Here is a 5,749-nt window from a genome sequence, read left to right as displayed (position 1 = left end):
TGGTCCAATTGGCACTGGGTGTGTTTGTGTCTCAAGGATCTGCTGGAGTCTTAGGGAGATGAGTGGGTTTGGGGGACAGAGTGGGACTTGTAGATTACAGGGTCCAATGGGGGATGGTGGTAGGAAGGCCTGCCCACAGGAGTCTTGCCTGCTGGCATACAACTGGGGCTACAATTGTAATGGGGTATGGAGACATGGGTTGTGCCCCTGGGCCTGAGGCATAGAGGCTGAGGTGATCGCCTAGGAGAACAGTGACTCAACTCTTGGTCCAATTGGAGCTGGCAGAGGCTGTGTCTCAAGGAGCAGCTGGGGTCTTGAGGGGTCGGTGAGTTTGGGAAACAGAGTGGGGCTTGTAAATGAAGACAGGGTCTGATGGGGGGTGATGGTGGTCAGGCCTGCCTGCAGGAATCTTGCCTGCTGCCTGCAACTGTAGCTGTATTCTTAAGCCTGCTGCTGTGCTCTTATGCCCATAGCAGTGGCAGCAGCAGTGGCTGGGAGAAGCCTCTCTGTACCATATAGCCTGTGGGAAAGACTGCAGGAGCCTGCCATGCTGATGGTCTCATGGCAGCTGTTGGGAGACACTTGTCTGCACTGCTACTGGCATGAGACTGTGAGGCTAGAAAGCCCTGTGTGGCTCTGTTTCTGTGTGCTCAGAATCTTTTTAAAGCCTTTTCAGGTCTATGTGAATCAATGCTTGATGGTGGGTGCCAGCTGTAACCAGAAGCCTTATTATGTCCTGCATGACTCTGAAGCAGCTTATAAAAGAAAACTGTTGAGGCCAAGCATATGTTACAGGTGTCCCTGAATGAAGGGCCTGAGAGGTCATTGCATGAAGCTATGAAGTTGAAGCCTGGATTGCCTTGGAGACTCCAAGATGTTAGAAATGCCAGAGCCATTGGACACCTGCTGAAGAAAGCTCCTAACAGGGATTAGAACCAGCCCAAGAGAAAGAAGTGTGTTGCAGTCAACAAAGATGAAAGGAGTTGGAGATCTGAAGAGCATTTTGACATCAGACATGGAGACACAAAGTTTGGAGTTTGCCCAGCTAGGTTTCAGTCTTGCTTTGGTCCAGTATTTCTTCACTGCCCTATGATTTGGAACAGTAATGTAGATCCTGTGCCATTATATATTTGAAGTATGTGATCTAGTTTTTCATTTTGATTTTACAGGGGGATTACAGTTAAGAGATTGCCATCAGTCTGAGAAGAGACTTTGGACTTTAAAACAAGCGTGAGGCTGTTACAGATGACTATGGGGACTTTCAAAGTTAGACTGAATGCATTTTTGTATTATGATAGGGCTACAAGCCTTTTGAGTCCAGGGAGTAGATTGTGGTGGTTTGAAAGAAAATGGCCCCCAAAGAGAATGGCACAGTTAGGAGATGTGGCTTTGTTGGAGGAAGTGTGTCACTGTGGAGGCAGACCTTGAGGTCTCATACATGCTTGAGCCATGCTCAACAAGACAGTCTATTCCCTGTTGCCTGCATATCAGCATGTAGCATCTCCTTCTCCAGCAGCATGTCTGCCTGCATGCCACCATGCTCCTCACTGTGATGATAATGGACTAAACCTCTGAAACTGTAAATTACCACCTCAATTAAATGTTTCCTTTGTAAGAGTTGCCATGGTCATGGTGTCTCTTCACAGCAATAGAAACACTAACTAATATAACATGTATATACCCACATTCTAGACCTTAAATTATTATTAAAGTTTACATAACTTAAATAAACATATGAGATATATAGATATATATATATAGATATACATCCCTTTATATTCATGGAAATTTTAGAAGTAATGTCAATATTTAAAATAAAAGTAAAATGCAACAAAATACTAGGCTGTTTTGGCTAAGGCAGGGTGGACTAAAGGGACCTCTCCTTCCTGCAGTGCTGAACGATCTGCCTGCTGAGTGCTACAAAGACATGAGCTGAAGCTGCCACTCCTTGTATATCCTAGTCAGTTTACAAAGATCAATCACAGGACTATTCCCTCATATTGTGGGTCCATATGCCAATATTATAACAATAAAACTAAGTATAATGTTAAAAAGTAACCATTCTCCTTTTAAAACAACTAGTAAGATAAGCACTCTATGCTATAAAAAAAAATCACACCATTTTTAACCTCAAGATCTTAAATTTGACTCATGGAAAAAGTTACTATGGTCTTTTTTTAAAGTGCCTAAATTTTAAAGACTTGATTTTTTTGTATAAATTTTATCTGAAATATAGGAGAATTGATATTGTGGGTAGAAATACTATTCTATAAATCACACTTTTATATTATTATTATTATCATTACTATTATTTTGGTTTTATGAGACAGGGTCCCTATATATAGACCTGCCTGTCCTGGAACTAACTTTTTAGACCAGTCTGGCCTTGAGCTCTTCTGTAAATAGATCATGACTAAATGTATAAATTCAATAAATAGACTCTAATAATTTGAAATCCTATCAATATTTCATATCTGTAAAGACTCAATCTTTCTTCTTTTCTAATATATCCTTGGACTCTGTGATAGAGGTCCTCCACTGCCTGACTGTTTTTTTCCCTCTTCTATGTGTTCCTAGTCTTTCACTGAGCCTTTAGACAGATACTTTAGACAGATATCACTCTCCTGTCAGCCTTCCCCCTGTATTAGCTGTGCACATTCCCTAGCACATGATGCTGATGACACCCAGTGGCAAGCCAAAGAGAATGCAGCCCATAAATGGACAACTCTTGAGTACAGATGCAATTGAAGATTTGGCACCAAATACTATTGTTTTCAATCTCTGCAAAATGCTATCCCTTCCTTGGACTGGTGTTGTACTGTCCAAAATGCTCTTAATGAACTGGACCCTGTCACTGGCTTCCTTACCATACCTATGTCACAAAAAAGTATTGTTGGTTTGAAGTGTTCAGTACAACTGCAGATGGGATTATCTTGTCAGTTTACCTGAGAGCAAGGTGATACATAGTCATTTCCACCCATATAACCGAACTAAAAACCTCTATGGAAGTGTTCTCTGTTATCTCTAACATCTTCCTGAGTAACTGAATTTAGTATGGTATATTTGAGAGATGTATTTTGCTTATCAATTATTACAATGACCACAAGCTTTCCCAAGTCTCCAAGATCATACAGGAGGAAGCCATCCATAGTTAGGTAGTTCTGGAATCAAGTAAAATCCCTGCTAATAGATGGGATCCATCTTCATACTCATTGTATACAGGGTAAAACAAGCACAGCAGCCATCTATTTCAGTACCACATCTATTTCAGGAGCTTCTGAGACAGAAGTATGCAAACACAATTCCCAAACACCATCTATGTATTTCTCTTTCAAATGTGATTCTCCCACCAATATACACCAAAAACATATGATGTGTCTTTGACACAAGGACAAACATTTGCTGATGTGGAAGTGACTGAATCAGCATCCCACTCTGTGAGCAAACTGAATAATGTATCATCTTTACTCCATGGCCCTTTGTAATTATATGTCAAGTCTTGCTTTAATAGTTTATTATTGGATAACTCCAAAATCCAAACTCTGAAGCAATGTATCAACAAGCTGCATGCCATCTACATAAATGATTTATGTAGATCTGTACTGGCTGGTTTTGTAAGGCATTTTCTCAAGTAGTGATCAATGGGGGAGGGCCCAACCCATGTGAGTGGGGTCATATCTGGACTGGTGGTCCTGGGTCCTCTAAGAAGGTGGGCTGAGCAAGCCAAGGAAAGCAAGCCAGTAAGCAACTCTTCTCCATGGCCTCTGCATCAGCTCCTCCCTCGAGAATCCTGCCTTGTTTGAGTTCCTATCCTGACTTCCTTCAGCGGTGAGCAGTGATATGGGCCTGTAAGACAAACAAATCCTTTCCTCCCCAACGCGGTCATGGTGTTTCATAGCAGCAATAATCACCCTAACTAAGACAAGAACTTCTACAAATCCTTTGCACACACCCAGGTCAAGGAGAATAACTACAGTGCAAAGGGCTGCCCAGCTCCTCCAACCCACAGCACTCTTTACTGGGTACAGCATAGACTGAACATGAAGAGAAAGACAGAAACACCTGTGCCAGGCACCTGCCTGCCAGGAAATAGGAAATGGAGATTGTTTTATAAGAGATAGATAGATAGATAGACAGATAGACAAATATAGATACATAGATAGATAGATAGACAAATATAGATACATAGATAGATGATAGATACATAGATAGAAATTCTGTGTGTCTCATCACTGTGGGACTCCAGCTGCCTTGGTAGCATGCTGTCCTTAGCTAAGGCCATTGTTTTCTGTGGACACTGGAGCTGGTACTTCAGTTTTAGATGCTTATATTCCAGCTTTTGTGTAAGTTGAACATGTTAGTGATTTTTGTCTCTTGGTTGTTACAGATTATTTTATTGTCTTTATGGCTTTTTTTTCAGAACATATGAAGAAATTCCATTATAGGTAGCTACCATTTATCTCCTATAGAGTTTTATATGTTTATTAAAGATTTTATTTTAAAGCCAAGTTTTGTGGCACATGCCTTTAATTCCAGCACTCAGGAGCCAGAGGCAGGTGGATCTCTGTGAGTTCAAAGCCAGCGTGGTCTAACGAGTGAGTTCTAGGACAGCCAGGGCTACACAGAGAAACTCTGTTGAAAAAAATATTATGAGAATGTCTGTCTCTGTGTGAGTATATGCATTTGTGAGTGCGGACGACTGCATAGTCCAGAAGAGGGCATCAATCCCCTAGAGCTAGAGTTACATGATTTTGAGCAGTCTGAGGTGGGTCCTGGGAACCAAACTTAGGTCTTCTAGAAAAGAAACAAGTATTCTTAACCACTGAACCATTTGTCCATCCCTTATGTGTTTATTAAAGAAAAAAGATTGGCCTAGCTGAACTAGATTCCATAAAACATTGGAGCCCCAAATTAAGATTTTTTTCCGTAATCCCATGCTGGCTGAGGGTGTGTGTGTGTGTGTGTGTGTGTGTGTGTGTGTGTGTGTGTGTGTGTTACAAAGCTCTGGAGCAAAGAAGTACTTTGCCTCATGGGAAGAGATAGACTTATCACAATTTTAAAAGCATATCCTGTTAAATTAATATATGCACACTTTCTGACATTTGTTTCATCTAGTGTATGGGATTCTGACAGTGGTGCAGGAAAAACAGACATTAGGAGTCTTCCACCCAGAAGTTAGACTAAGTTGTAAATAATACATTTTCCTTTACTAACCATTTTTTCTTAATTTCTTTTGAACTACAAGGAAATTAAGGTGGTAGACTTATGGACCTATAACCAAAATTATGGCTACCACCTACTGAAGGAAAGGAATGAAGTGTTTCTTTTGTCTTTCCTTAAGCACAGTACCTCTGGGTGACCAAATTCATAGTGGATGAAGCAAATTTTATCTCCATAGAAATATTTGGACTCAGATGTCAGGCTTGGTGGCACATTCCTGTAATCCCAGCACACAAGAGGCTGACACAGGAGGATAGCATGGCATGTTTGAGGTCAGCCTAGACTGTAGGAAGATCCTATGTGTGTGTGTGTGTGTGTGTGTGTGTGGAGAGAGAGAGAGAGAGAGAGAGAGAGAGAGAGAGAGAGAGAGAGAGATTAAGAAAGAAAGAACAGTAAAAAATATTATAAAATATCACTGTCCTATAACCACTGATGAGTTCAATCCATCAGGGAATGAAAGAGGAAAGCTGCTTGACATCATATGCTTACTAACATAGTCATCCCACACACAGAAAGGAAGGAAGGGAGG

The 5,749-nt window shown here is 41.1% G+C and overlaps 1 pseudogene; it reads right to left on the bottom strand.

Moving 5' to 3' along the window:
* Window positions 1-2,484: 2,484 nt before the first annotated feature.
* Window positions 2,485-3,546, bottom strand: LOC131923825 (protein disulfide-isomerase TMX3-like; annotated as a pseudogene).
* Window positions 3,547-5,749: the final 2,203 nt, after the last annotated feature.

This window comes from Peromyscus eremicus, chromosome 14 (assembly GCF_949786415.1).
Source record: "Peromyscus eremicus chromosome 14, PerEre_H2_v1, whole genome shotgun sequence".
In the NCBI taxonomy this organism is placed as follows: Eukaryota; Metazoa; Chordata; class Mammalia; order Rodentia; family Cricetidae; genus Peromyscus; species Peromyscus eremicus.
This window is presented reverse-complemented; position numbering and strand designations above follow the sequence as displayed.